The 7838-nt window shown below is 31.9% G+C and overlaps 1 long non-coding RNA gene across 1 annotated transcript; it reads right to left on the reverse strand.

Annotated features, from left to right (window-relative positions):
* Window positions 1-466: 466 nt before the first annotated feature.
* LOC127129236 (uncharacterized) lies at window positions 467-1080 on the reverse strand. Its single transcript, XR_007806233.1, has 2 exons — window positions 854-1080; window positions 467-686 (listed from the first exon to the last, which is right to left on the reverse strand). It is a non-coding gene; the product is annotated as an uncharacterized LOC127129236 (long non-coding RNA).
* Between the last annotated feature and the right edge of the window lie 6758 nt (window positions 1081-7838).

Here is a 7838-nt window from a genome sequence, read left to right on the forward strand (position 1 = left end):
TTATGATAGCAACTTTGCTACAAGTAGTTTTGAAGAATAAAAATAGTTTAGTTATTGTCCATCACACATTCTAAGACAATATAGAACATATACCTAAGAAAATCACCCTTAAATTCATTAACCTAAGATGTTTCGTAGATATCGAAGTTCAAATGTTTAAAGAATATTTCTTTAAAACATTAACCCTAAGAAACTTACACAATAATTTTTCTTTTTCTTGATAAGATATGTCGGAGATAGATATACATGACTCTCTTTCTTAATCAATTTAAATCTCACTCTTAATCTCATTATTTATAGGTCTATTTAGCATGTAGCAGCCGATTCTCAAATAGTTGATACATTGACCAAACCACTTGAAACACCTATATTTTAAGAAGTCCATAAGGTTTTTTCTTGCAAACCCCCTTAATCTTGTTGGGAGTGTTATAAGTCATATTATATACTAAAAAATGCAAAGTCAAAGTGTTTAATTCACTTGTATAAATGCAACATTGCAATTGTAATAACAAGAAATTCATTAATGAAAATATACCACCATTAGAGATGGTGAGTACCCTTTCAATTTCTCTTCCAATAGAACGACATCAAAGAATTAAAAAGTTAAAAAGACTTAAGGTTTTAATGTTTGTAATATAGAGCATATGCCTAATCCAACTTTGTCGTGTGCTTGGCATAATCTTTTTCTGAAAGACCACAAACCACAATAGTATTGCAGAAACATATCAAGATAAAAAATAAAAATATAAAAACTAACTTTTCAACATGAGCCACAATCAACAACAAAACATCAAGCCATAAAATCAATAAAAGAATCTAATTATTTGATTGGTTTGAAATGAGGCTGAATTACCTACTGCCAAGTTTATTGAAGAGATGATTTCTTTAAAACTATAGTTTGGACAAGTAACAATAGCAAGCCTCATGCTACAAGCCATAGCCAGCATTAGAGTCTGCTCTTCTTTATAACTTGTCCAAACCATAGTCCTAAAGTTATACTCTCTTCAACTCCATACATTTGTTACTGAAACAGAACAATGCATTGAGTTTATTTATGTAGTTGTTTATACTTGTACTACACTTTAGTACTGGTCTTTGAACAAGTTTTTTGGCCAATGAAAAATTATTTATTTTGTACTACACGTTATGAATGGGTGTCACTTGTACTCCAGTGCAACGTGATTTGTACTAAAGTAATGTCACGACAAGTCCTACGTTATTAATCTTAAAAGGACAGTTTTATGGTGATAAGATGGAATATAAATAATTTGTTCTCTACTCACCACCGTGTATGAAAGAGTATTGTTGGGTTGGACTCGCAAATGATTAGGAACTTTGGGCCTTTATCATGTTGGGCCTATCTTCTTTCATTCTATAGTTGGGCTTACCATTTTTTAGATGATGTTACTTTTTCATCCTTTAAATATCTCTGAAATTTTGAGAAATGAAGAAAATATTCTTTGAATTATATACAATTATGGATGTGTTTTAAGCAACGAAACACCCTTTAACCAACGAAACCTCACTTCAGCAACTGAATTTTTCAAACTCCTAAATCCCCAAATCTAAACCTATAAGTATTAATTCATTTTAGATCAAACTTTTATTGAATCAACTCTAGTTTTTTATTTCAAAATAGATTCGTATATATTTGTTGCAGAGTCGTTCCAATCAATTCAAAGGTTCCGTTTTAATTTAAAAAATAAGATTATATATTTTTTTTAAATGCAATTGTAATAATAAAAAATGAAAAATTAAAAATATAATTATATATTAATAAAAAAATAATTTATTATAATTATTTTGACTTATGATTGATCTTACTTTTTTATGTATTGAGTTTTTATCATAGTATTTTTTTGATTTATTGAGTTTTTATTATAACATTTTTCAGGTCTAATAATATTAATGAAAAAAATTGGACTTTTTTAAATTTGGGGTCATGTGCTATAAAGCTTGTTGCTTTTACCGGTCCTATTTGCTTAATTACATGACTTGTGGATTACATTTTTTTCTTCTAAGTTACTCATATTGTCATCAGACACGCGTCATGTTTATTTTTGGATTAAAGAAATCAAATATGCCCCAAGCATTTTTTCAGATTCTATAATTCGAACCATGACAATACATGGCTTCTGGATGGTGAGAGTTTTTGTGACATAGAGATTTAATTTCAACGGTCAAAATAAAACTTCTAATGATGGTATTTGATAAAAAAAAGATATCTCAAGCATCATTAGTCAATAGATTCAAAGTTCTAGTTGAAGTACTAATTCATTGATGTATCAAGTACTAATTCATTGATGTATCAAGCAAGGGAACTTGAAGATCTAAAATTGTGAAAGTCTGAAAGTTCTCCTGATCATGTGTATCGCGTCTTAGAGTGATTAATTAAAATGTAAAAGGTCAATAGTAAGTCTTGACGTACTATGGCAATCAGACATATACAAAAAAAAAATTTAACTCTCTCTTATTTCATAAAACTTCTTGAAATACCTATCAAGGATTTTGTGGAATTGATTAAGAAGTATTTCTAATAAATTATGGAAGTTTTTACATTGTCTAATCGATTAAGGATTTGGTCCAATTGAATAGAGTAAGATGAATGCCCTCTTAATCGATTAGAAAAAACATTTAATCGATTAATGAATATAGTCGTTTTAGAGTTTCATTTTTTGGATTAGGATTTTTGTATTTTGAAAGATTTTAATTTATTAACATTTAGGTTTAATAAATTAAATCAATAAATTAGCCAATGGATTATTTCCATTTTGATCCATATTTTTTCTATATAAATGAGCTTTCTCCTCATTCATTTTACCACTGAGTTTATGTTTAGAAAACCTTATATTTTTCTTCTACTCTATCTATTTTTATATTTGCTTATCGCGAAGATCGTCATTGTGCCAAAAGACTGAAAAATATATGCAAGAATTTTTTTTGTGTAATTGGTGTTTTGCTTTATTTGTTGTATCCAATAATGTGATTCTCTTGTGGAATTATTTTGTGAAGGTTGCAAGTTAATCCCATATAAAAGTTTGGTTGTAGATTCTTGAGTTTGTCCTGTGTAAAAGCTCTATTTGAAGGTTCATAAGCAAAGACCATGTAAAAGCTCTATCTATTGGTTCCTGGGCTTAGCCAGTACAAAAGTTTCATTTTCTTTGTTAAAAGTTCTGGGTAAATCTTGTAAAAACCTCAATTGTGTTTAGTGGAACTCTTGAGAAGAAACACTTGGGGACAAGAGTAGGTCAAGTGGTTAGGTTAAACCTATATAAATCTTTAGCGCACTCTCTCAATCTCTTATCCTTTAAATTTCCGTTGTTAATATTATTTTTCGTGTATCTCTCTCCACTTTTCTTTCTTTCTTTACTTTTGTTGCTTTATCACTATGTGATTACTAAACTAAAAATAATTGTTTTAAATATATATAAAAAATTATAATAAGACTAATCGTCTCAAGAGGTAATATGGTGATTTCAAATACTTCTTTTAATAACAATGGATTTTTCATGAGTACACCTCCACCATTTGTTGGTAAAAGTTTGATATGTGGAAAGAGAGAATAAAAATATTTTTTGATTCTATTGATTGTGATTTATGGCGTTTGTTCTAGATGTTCCTTTTGTCCCTATTCATTTTTCTAATAATGAAGTAGCAGACAAAATAAAATATTTGTGAGCCACTGAAGATAAGATAAAACTGAAACTTGGATTTCAAGCTAAGTACTTGATGACCAACATATTAAGCACTAGAGAGTTCAGTAATGTTTTTAACTGTAGTATGAATAAAGAAGCGTGAGACACTCTCAAGGATATCCATGAAGATCCGACGGCTCGGAAGTGTAAGTACTCATGGTGGTTCTTTCGAGGATGAATCATTCGTTAAAATTTTAATTATCCTCGATTTCCATGGCCACTTATCAAGCCATCTCTCATATCCATGACGTTTTCTTTTCTTCCTTCTGCGAGGTGGTTTATCCTTCTGAACTTGTGGTGGTGGTTCTGACTCTATCCTGAGAACTAGCTATTCAGGTTTGGGTTCAATTTTTTCATCCACCGCCTCAAAGTCTAACTTGCCCCTCTTAATACTAATGAGTTCCCTAGTTTCACGGTCTTCTAATTTTCTCTTCTTATTCAGGATCTCAAACAAAGGTGCATTGATATGGATATTTTCCAATAGCTCCTCATACCTTTCGGATTTGGAGTCTACCTTAACTTCAACAGACCTTCGCGGGAAAGGAGTCGGTGATTTATAGGGATGAGGGATAACACAAAGTGCTTCCTTCTCTACCTCTTCGACAACCTCCCTTTCGGATGGTGTCGGTGGATCTTTCCCAATCTCTACTCTTTTCTCACCTAAACCCTCCTCATTATCTCTCTTCTTAGGAGTTTTTATAGATTTTTCACTAGTGGTTGTTACACCATCCACATGTTTCTCAGGGAAGGGTCCTGGAGGTTTTTGTGCAATAGGGAGATTTGAGTCACCATTGCCTTGTTGTGAGTCGCTAGGGACTCGACCACGGTGTTCAGCTGCTTAAGGGTTTCATTGATATAGAGACTTTGTTTTCTAAACACTTCATTCTAGAGAGTTTGTGTCGCCACAAAGTGCTTCATCATAGATTCTAGCATAGAGTGAGTTTGCGTCGTAATGAAATCCTCCATTAATATTTTAAGTTCGGATTTATGAAAATCTTGCGGTTTCTCAAAATACTGGGAGTGGTAATCGTAGAGAAAATTTGGGTGATACATAGTAATAGAGACAATAATTCCTTAGTCTATACGGTGCAACAACGGAGTTACGATATTTGACGTAATTGGTCCCCGACAACGACGCCAAAAACTTGATCGTGACTTTATGAGTCTATCAGATTACCTAACTGCAAGTATACAGTCTATCACGTAGTTTTAAAAGATATTGATCCTACAAAGACAAATCGTCAAATTTATCGTTTCTAATTGTCACGGTGTTTATCTAAGGCAATTGAATTAAGAATAGGAAAAGATGAAATAATAAACTTTGATAAATTCAGACAAATAATACTATAATATGGTTCACATCAATTAACGGTGCTCTTATTATTTCTAATTAAGATTACTTAATGGGATAATATTTTCCACCTTTAAAAGAATTCAATTGAATAGGAACTATCGCTTTCGCATATTCAGAACCGAATTTTACTCCTTAATTTATACCGTCCACTGTCACATATGACCGGCACTTGTTGCGTTAAAGTAGTATAATGTATTTTAAGGAATTAGACTCTTTACTCAGTTGAAAAGTGATTTTGATTGGTAAGTTTAAATAAAAAGGGTTCCCAGCTTCCGCTCAGGTGATCAGATCCTAATCCTATAAGCGCGCATTCGCAAATAGTTTTGAAATCACCTTCTAGAAATATTAAACTTCCTAAATAATTAATAAAGTACTTTCGCGGTATTTACTAACAAAAAATAAACCAATTTTAATCTTTAGTATCGGGCGGCTTTCAATCTTACCTGACGTTATCTCTATCCTACTTTCGTAGTAACAAATTAGATTAAGTTCAGAAAAATTGCGTTAAAACCAAAACAACCCACAATTGTAATCCTAAAGAAATAACGGACATAGTACCATCAAATGACAGTCTTCACATTCCAGTACTAACAAATTAGCTAGACATAATTTCGGTAAACAAATAGGAAATTAGGTTGAATTTAGAATTAAACATAATGGCGAGTTTAATAAAAACTGTTTTAAAAACAAATGCGAGGAAATTAGTTCAAGGAAAATAAATTGCGGGAAAGTAGACGCGAGGAACCTAAATTTAGGGAAAGCGAATGCGAGGAAATTAAATAGACAAGGCAATTAAAACGTAAATAAAGATGAATTAAATAAGAATCTACTCCAATTGGAGACTTGAGTCTTGTACAATGCAAGTAGACTGAAATAAACTTCGACAGAATGTAAATGCGAGAAGATAAATAACTTCAAAATAATGGTGCTTCAAACTTGATACACGAAGAAAATGAGATAACCCCTTGATGTAATAAGTAGGAGAAGAAATCTTAAAATTGATCATGAAACTTGGATGGCCTTAATATCATAAAAAATGAGCAAGTTATGGTTCTTGGAAGTTGACCTTCCATCTAGGACACAGACATAGTGACCTATAATCTTTCACTATAAAAAATGACTTTCCAAGAAAACTTAGCTCTTGATGCCAACATGAAAGTTGTTTAGAATGTCATGAAGAGTAACTTTTATCTTGGAATCATTTTCATATGACAAAACATTTAGGAGATAGGGTCTAGGGAACCCCAGATTTGACTAGTTGACTTTTCTGGTCAACCTCCTTGAACTAACTTGCAAACTTTAAGTTCCTTTGATCTTTGGGGCTCATGGAGAATCATATATGCTTGAGATGATATATAATTAAGTATCCCTTAAGATACTTGACCAATTTCTGAAGAAACTTGTTGAGGAAGTCACACAAGATATCTAGATGAATTAGGGCTTCCGAGGAAAATAAGCTTCAAAATCTTGATGAATTCTTAATCAAAATGACAAATAAAGAACTTGGGGATACATATATGATACTTAGAAGCAATGTGAACCTTTCTTTTATTGATCTCTTGCATTGAGGGTCTCAAACCCTAGATATAAGCTTGATGAGGCACAGGTGAATATGTAACAACCCATATTTTTAGTATTGAATTATTATACTATTATTATTATAATTTTAATTTAATTATGTGGAGTGTTAATTAATTAATTGGTGTATTAATTCATTATCTAGTGGATATGAGAAATAATTAAATAATTGAATTAATTAATTAACTTGGTTGCATAGTGAGCGGTTAATTATTTAAATTTAAATAGAGGTGTTTAAATATTAGGTATTATTGGGCCTAGTGATTAAATTAGATGATTTAAGCCCAACTAGAATACTATTATAAATAGTAAGAGTGAAGGAAGTGAGAATTAGAATTCACTTGAGCACTGAAAGCAATAGAAAAAGAGGAGAGGAAAAGCGAGAGGAGTCAAGGTTTCCATCAAATTGACAAGGTAAGGGAGGAAATCCTTATCATTATGGGTTAGTATGATTGGGTCAATGGGTAGGAACATGTTTTAGGTTGAAATCCTTAATTGGCATGGTTTGGAATTATTAGGTCTTGATAAATACTCTTGAATTGGGATGATTAAATTATGCTAAAACTGTGAATGAATATATATTTGGATGAGTCATAATTTTCTGAACGTGTAGCTTTTTACGGAATCGAAATCGGAGGTCCGGAAGTCCTCCAACGATGAAAAATGCGGGGAAATCTGCATTCTGTTTCGTGTTAGCGCAGGAACAGCTTTCTGGTTTGCGTTAACCGGTTAACCCAGGGCGTTAACCGGTTAACACTGTTATAATATTAAAAAAATTACATTCTGTCTTGCGTTAACCGGTTAACCCAGGGCGTTAACCGGTTAACACTGTTAAAAAATTGCCAAGAAGCGCATGCTGTTTTGCGTTAACCGATTAACCCAGGGCGTTAACCGGTTAACACTGTTTGAAAAGTGAAAAATTGACATTTAAATGTTGTGTGCGTTTTGGAATGAAATTTATGTGTACATATTTGATGATTGGCCTATATTGGTGAATAATATATTGTATAAATGTGTATGTATACCATTATTGAATTGTGAATGATTTGTGGTGATGGATGTGCATATGTAATCGTGATTGATGTGTTGTGATGAATGTGTATATGTACCAATTGTGAGTCATGGTGATGTGTGGGATGTTAAGACGGTATATAGATGGTCTTAATTGCATATGTGTTGGTATGTGTGCATTCATTCATAGCATGGTTGAC

This window comes from Lathyrus oleraceus, chromosome 3, assembly GCF_024323335.1.
Source record: "Lathyrus oleraceus cultivar Zhongwan6 chromosome 3, CAAS_Psat_ZW6_1.0, whole genome shotgun sequence".
NCBI lineage: Eukaryota > Viridiplantae > Streptophyta > Magnoliopsida > Fabales > Fabaceae > Lathyrus > Lathyrus oleraceus.